Source organism: Anoplophora glabripennis, unplaced genomic scaffold, assembly GCF_000390285.2.
Source record: "Anoplophora glabripennis isolate ALB-LARVAE unplaced genomic scaffold, Agla_2.0 scaffold3723, whole genome shotgun sequence".
NCBI classification, from domain to species: domain Eukaryota; kingdom Metazoa; phylum Arthropoda; class Insecta; order Coleoptera; family Cerambycidae; genus Anoplophora; species Anoplophora glabripennis.
The window spans coordinates 1-7,533 of NW_019419814.1; the positions used below are offsets into that span (position 1 = coordinate 1).

The following is a 7,533-nucleotide window of genomic DNA, read 5'->3' on the forward strand; positions in this document are numbered from 1 at the left end:
AAAAAAGCACCGACGAGGATGGGATTCGAACCCACGCGGGCAGAGCCCATTGGATTAGCAGTCCAACGCCTTAACCACTCGGCCACCTCGTCCTGCGAAGGATTCTTGTATAAGGACGAATCGCTCAAAATTGAATCCAACTAAAACTTTCCTGCAAATAGTCGACAATAAACTATCACAACTTTATCGAATATTCACATTATAGATTATAAAACAATTATTAAGGATTCTTTTAATAACTTTAGAGCCGTGATATGAATTATTCCTTAAATTATTAAAGTATTGAGAAAGATTATACACAATTTTTCTTAATTGAAAGTAAAATTGCAAAACCTTCATAAAATTTCGAATATTTGAGTTCGCAAAATGTAAATATTTAAAATTTATTTACTTTTCGTTCGTTGATCTCGCAGCTTAGTGAAGAAAATTAAATACATAATTATAGTCTATTATTATATTGAATTTGGGAGCATTAGTTTAATATCTTTAAAATAGTAAAAGTAAAAGTAAGAGTAAAAAATTCGAGAACTAATAATACCATGTTTTCTATAAATGAAATTTAGTAAAAATAGCAAATTTTTTTATTAAAAAATACTACTTGTTACTGCTTAACACAATTTTAGTGTGATGGTTAAACCTTAGGTTAGGCGTTAACCATCAATTGTAAACCAAGGCAAAATTCTGAATTTGACATAGAAAATGTCTGTATTGCAAAACCAAGATTTTCCACTAAACCGCAGAACTCCCTGACCCTTTTACGTGAATTGACAGCAACTGACCATTAATAATGTGTCGCCCAATGTAGCTCGGGTTGGATAGGAACAGCAAACCACTTCAAATGAAACGTATAAAACATAATTTTTTTTAGTAGAACATTTAATAGGCACTATTTTATCTTAAGTCTTACATTTCAAAATGTTTGTAAATTGCAAAATGATGAAATTTTTACTTAAATTTGTATCTGTGAAGCTTTTATCTAAATTATTCTAGTAAAGCAAGTCCTGATATAAGATTTTTCATAGCATTGTCCAAAGAATAAACAGAGTTAACAAAACAAAAATAAAATAAAGTAACTAAATCTTTAGTAAGTACTTAATTTTTAAAATTTTCTGCTCTAATAAATATACTGTATATTATATAGTAACGTTAATTTTTGTTGGGAATAGTTCTAAATATTATGTAGAATAATAATTGCGATATGCGCCCACTGAAAAAGTTGTGCGTAATTGTTAGCGCAAGAAAATGTAAAAAATAAAATAAAAAGGCGAATTTTTCTCCCTTCTTTCATGTATAACTCGAAGAATATTGATATTAGAGAAAATAGTCAAATAAAAAAAAATATTTCGTTTTGAGATTCTCTTTAAAATAAAAGCGATCAGAAATTTTTATGTGCATTACTGTTGCTGCAATACAGTATAGACCGAAAAAAAATTCGTGAAAAAATATCGTTTTTTCATGAATTTATTTCGAACCTTGACTTTAGATTCTGAGTACTTGTATGGTAGTATTGCAGAAATTTTTTCATCGAAATCGGACGGGTAGATTCCGCACAATTGAATTAAGAAAATACAGAATTATACTTATTTTTAAATTCTCTCTCACGGAAAAACCAATGATTATTTTGAGCTCCCAATGTTTATACATACCCTTTCTTTAGAGTCTCAACTATCAATCCCCATTTAAAAATATTAAAGAAATATTACTATAATTTGAAATATCCTGTATATTGCATAATTATAATATCAACGAAAAACACCAACAAATAGAAAACTCATGTCGAACAACATTAATTTTGATTTAAAGGATTTTTTAGACAATTAATTGTAAAAAAATATTTTATATGTACATACAAAGAGCATTATAAATAATTTTTATATAATTTTTTTAAATAATTTTGTATAATATTAAGGACATCTACTTTGTGCGAATTTCTTATCATATTTCTCAATGTGACGCCAAATCACGAATATTTTTTTCTGTGGTATCTAATTCTAAGTAGGTGTGTGGCGAACATTATTACAGGATATTTTTTGTCAACGCGAAGATTGAATAAACATATTCGTACACATTATTTATAGTGTAACAGAAGCCGAGACGCGTAATAATTTATCTTTTAGCTCTCGGAACGGATGGGCCAAAATAAAATATTTCAGCCAACACTAATTTTATAGAAAAGTTAATAGTTTTCAAGTAGGTTTAGCGACGCCACAAGGCCGTCCTTCGAGGAAAGCCACTTGAAATTTAGCAGTATTTTTAACAGACGGTCTAAGTGAACAAGTTCACGTAGGAATTCCAAGATATTTAAATAAGTTGTTAAATTGATAATAATTGGAAAAGAAAAATAATAGATCAAATATCTGCTTTTTAGGCGGATTTTCCAAGCTATAAAAATAGATTAAATGAGATTGACTAATCCGTCCCGTATTGCTACACGGAGTTACTAGAGGAAGGCTAGGGTTACTTGCGAGTTCAGTTAGTCCCAGAATTATTTACATAAATGTAAATCCAGTCAATTGGGTAATTATTAACATAGTATGGTTACACCAAAGCGTCCCGATATTCAGGAGCCCACCAATAAGATAAGAACAGAAACTTCTGGACCAAAGAAATGGGCGTGTCGAAGCGAGGTGTCGAATTCAGGAGAGATCTCCGAAAAACAAGCTGTTTTTCCTTGGGTTCCACATCGAGCAGTCTACTTAGTTTTAGAGTCGGGTTAATTTAATAATGGATAAAGTCATTCCAAATTTTGCTATGGTTCGCGCATTCCCTGAATCTCGGTACGCTGTCGCGTGTCAATAAATTAATAATGTTTTTCGAGCCCGTTGTGTCGTTATTTTGTTTGTTTTTATTTTACTCTGTGGCATTTCTCTCATCATCATTTTTTGCGGGGCTGCTGCCTTACCATATAAAATTTCATCAGATTCAATTGATCTGGGGTTTTCCCTTGATAAAGATCAAAATTTATTAGGTAACCATCTTTAGAATTTAGGCACCACATTTTAAAACTAAATCTGATAGACTTGCCTCTAATAAACTGTTTACATGAGTGTTTACCATAGTATTTAACCATCGATTCGTCGTAGTTAATTTCTTTTTCAGGTACAAAATACTCCAAAAATGACTGCTTTAGTATATCCATTAGGGGACGGATTTTCCAGGCTTTACCGTTCGGATCTAAGTGATTGTTATCAGCACAATGTATGTAGCGCATAACTTGGAAAAAACGATTTCTCCTCATCGAATTTATCACTAAAGGATTCCTCATATCTGACTGAGAGTCNATATTATTGGCCTAAATGTAAGAGGACCAATAATTGCAGTTCAACGTTTGCTTTTATTCTTGGGTTTTTGGGATGGGTTAGAAAATTTAAACCGCCTTTCGTTTAACAAAGTACTGCAATGTTCGTGTAGATGTCGCTGCACTAAATACGTTTATAATAAAAATTGTGCTCATGAAATATTGGTTACTTCATTTTATTTTTACTCTGTTGCCTTTGCCCAACAATATAGGCTATTGATTATAGGATTTTAAAAGGAAATATGACGTTCAAGCAATTTTATTACATGAATCGTTCAAATGCTCATTTTAGATGAAAAAACCGCGGAGTGCTATTAAATTAGAGGGTGGAAATTGGAGATAGGGGTGAAAATGCACAACTTTCAGTTTTTTAATAGTAGCTCGAAAACGAAGCAAAATTTCGTTATAGTTCGTAGGAAAAATTATTCAGAGAATTGAATTTCCCATCGAAATGGCTTATTTAAAAAATTTAAAAGGAAAATTTTAAGCAAAAAATCATTAATAAACAATTTGGAAAAATAGCAAAAAATTCGATTTTTAAATTTTTTTTTACTTTTTTGCTTCTAGTTTTTTTTGAGTAAAGACAGGTATAAGCATTGCTTCATAAAAAAACAGTAGATAAAGTTTCCTTCAAAATAAGAGGTTGTAAAGTATTTTTGGGTGAAAATTGACTGATATAATGGCCGCTCAAACTTAGTCAATTAGCCAATTTTTCGATTTTCGTCGCGTTTACCCTTATATGTTTTAATTTTACGCGAAAAAGGAAGGAAATAAGACGTTTAAGGATTTTCATCACATAACTTGTTCGAAGGGTCATTAAAAATGAAAAAACCGCTGGGTGCTATTAAATTAGAGGAAATTGAAGATAGGGGTGAAAATGCACTTTTGCAGTTTTTTTAATATACCACGAAAACGAAGCAAATTTATGCAAAAAATCGTTAATAAACAATTTTAAAACAAGCAAAAAATAAGATTTTTTGATTTTTTTTTACATTTTTGAGTCTAAGTTGTGTAAATCATTATTTAATATTAACAAACAAAACTTTTGAAATAATTTTTTATCAAATAAAGAACTAATTTGTTGAAAATTTAAGAATTATATTCAATATTATGTTAAAAACGACGAAAATCTAAAAAATATTTAACTCAATCTCATCTAGTTTTTTTATACAGCATTTTTCTTTGCCTACTACTAAAAAAAAATTAGAATCAAAAAAGTAAGAAAAATAAAAAAGTCTTATTTTTTGCTTTTTTGCATAAAATTTTTCTTTTAAATTTTTTAAATAAGCCATTTCGATGGAAAATTCATTTTTCTACAAAACTTTTCCTGTGAACTATACCGAAATTTTGCTTCGTTTTCGTGCTATATTTAAAAAACTGCAAAAGTGTATTTTCAACCCTATCTTCAATTTCAACCCTCTAATTTAATAGCACCCCGTGGTTTTTTCATTTTTATTGACCCTTCGAACAAGTCATGTGATGAAAATCCTTGAACGTCTTAATTCCTTCCTTTTTTGCAATAAACGAGAATTAAAACGTATAAGGGTAGAAGCGACGAAAATCGAAAAATTGGCTAATTATAAGTTTCAGCGGCCATATATCAGACAATTTTCATCCAAAAATACTTTACAACCTCTTATTTTGAAGGAAATTTTTTCTACTTTTTTTTATGAAGCAATGCCTATATCTATCTTTACTCAAAAAAAAACTAAAGGCAAAAAAGTAAAAAAATCAAAAAATTGAATATTTTGCTTTTACTGCTTTTTGCTTAACCATTTTTTGGATAAAATTTTCCTTTTAAATTTTTTAAATAAGCCATTTCAAATTCAATTCCCTACAAAATTTTTCCTACGAACTATACCGAAATTTTGCTTCGTTTTCGTGCTATATTTAAAAAACTGCAAAAGTGCATTTTCACCCCTATCTTCAATTTCAACCCTCTAATTTAATATCACCCCCCGGTTTTTTCATTTTTAATGACCCTTCGAACAAGTCATGTGATGAAAATCCTTGAACGTCTTATGTCCCTTTTTTGCAAAAATTGAAAATTAAAACGTATAAGGGACGAAAATCGAAAAATTGCCTAATTCTAAGTTTCATCCAAAAATACTTTACAACCTCTTATTTTGAAAGAAATTTTATCTATTTTTTTTATGAAGCAATGCCTATCTTTACTCAAACAAAAATCAAAAAATCTAATTTTTTGCTTTTTTCAAATTGTTTATTAACGATTTTTTGCATAAAATTTTCCGTTTAAATTTTTTAAATATACCATTTCGATGGGTAATTCAATTCTCTAAATAATTTTTCCTATGAACTAAAGCGAAATTTTGATTCGTTTTCGAGCTACAATTAAAAAAACAACGAAACAACTAAAAAATTTAAAAAAAAAACTCCAATTTCCATCCTCTAATTTAATAGCACTCAGCGTTTTTTTCATCTAAAATTACCCCTTTTAACTCTGTTTTCCAAGATAAATTGGAATAAAAATATATCTATTTTCTGTTCTTTGTGATATGAAATATAAACAACGCTAAAATTCCATTTCTAGCCTTAAAAAAAATATCAATTTTGGACGAAGTTCATTTCGTATATTTTTTGTTTAATTTAGTATAGTTTCTAATTATATTTAAAAAATAAACAATAAAAGTTATACTATACTAACCCCTCTCTTTTCTTCTCAGAACTCTAATGATTAGACAAAAATATTTTTAATCTCAATAAATACTGATAACTGTATTATATTCCTTAATCTCTTAAAACATATTTGTCATTCGGATCGCCTATTAATTTCGACCGTAAAATTGGAATGTAAATTATAACACGTTTCTAACTTGAATCCCACGTAATCTCATTAAGGTTATCTAATATAGGATAATTCTTGATAGGTAACGTACTTTGCGATCATTTATTTAATATAGTGTTTGCACTTAATTATAACTCTGTCGCAGTATTCGAGTATGTAGAAATGCGAAAATTATAGGATGCAGTATTTAGAACTGGAATGGAACAGAATTTAGTAACAAATTCAATGGAAACTATGGTTAATTTATAAAATAAATAAATTTGTATAAATATATTAGTATTGTATTAATGAAAACTAATTATTAACTGGAGATAATGTTAAAAATCTTCAAAATTAAATCTTATTGATTTCAAAATGATGCCTATAATGATGAATAAAATTTGTCTGACGATTTTTAACAAAGAGTAAATTTTATTTATTTTTTTGAATATCTCTTTATTGTACTGTACTAGTTTTTTTTACTGGTAATTGCACTTCATACTAAATAATAGAAGAAGTTTTAAACAAAAAGTTCAAACTCGAAATAAAAAGAATAAAGTTATAGAAAAATAAAATAATCTAAGAAAAAAATATACAGGGTGTTTTAGAAAGACCTCCCGTAAATTCAGAGGTTGATAGTACGACAAAAAATAAGAATTTTTTGTCTTATGAACTTTATGTCTATCTCCTCTTGTTTTCGAGATACAGAGCGACAAAATAAATTTTTTTAAATAGAATTTTACAAAAATTTCCAAACGATGCGAAATATTTTTATGAAATTGGTTATTACGGGTTTTTTAAAGACGCCAAATACGCTGGTCTAATTATTTTTTGTACATTTTATAGAGGGCGCTAGTTGTGCTGTATTCGTATTGCATTTTAAGTTCAAATTTTTTTTAGGTTAGATTTTTGGGCTCCAATTTCTAATGTACAATTTTCTAAAATTAATGTATTCTCGTTAGAACTTCCTAATGTGGACGGTTTTCGAGAAAAAAGGCTTTTAATTGAACTCCTACAATATTACGGTGTAGAAAACTTATTGATGGATGTCTCATAAACAACGCAGACATTCTCAGTAATATTTTAAACTCTAATTAACTTTATATCAAAATTTTAGTGATTGTTAGTGACTGTAGTTAGTAATGACTAATTACAGTCACTAAAATTTTGATATAAAGTTAATTAGAGTTTAAAATATTACTGAGAATGTATGCGTTGTTTATGAGACATCCATCAATAAGTTTTGACATAAGCCTACTTTGAGAAAAGTCACTTATTTTCTTCACCGTAATATTGTAAGAGTTCAATTAAAAGCCTTTTTTCTCGAAAACCGTCCACATTAGGAAGTTCTAACAAGAGTACATTATTTTTAGAAAATAAAATTGTACATTAGAAAATGGAGCCCGAATGGTAAAAAACCTAACCTTAAAAAAAATTAGAACCTAAAATG

The 7,533-nt window shown here is 28.6% G+C and overlaps 1 non-coding gene across 1 annotated transcript; it reads right to left on the bottom strand.

The window, feature by feature from the left end:
- Positions 1 to 10: 10 nt before the first annotated feature.
- On the bottom strand, positions 11 to 92 carry Trnas-gcu. Its single transcript has one exon. It is a non-coding gene; the product is annotated as a tRNA-Ser (tRNA).
- Between the last annotated feature and the right edge of the window lie 7,441 nt (positions 93 to 7,533).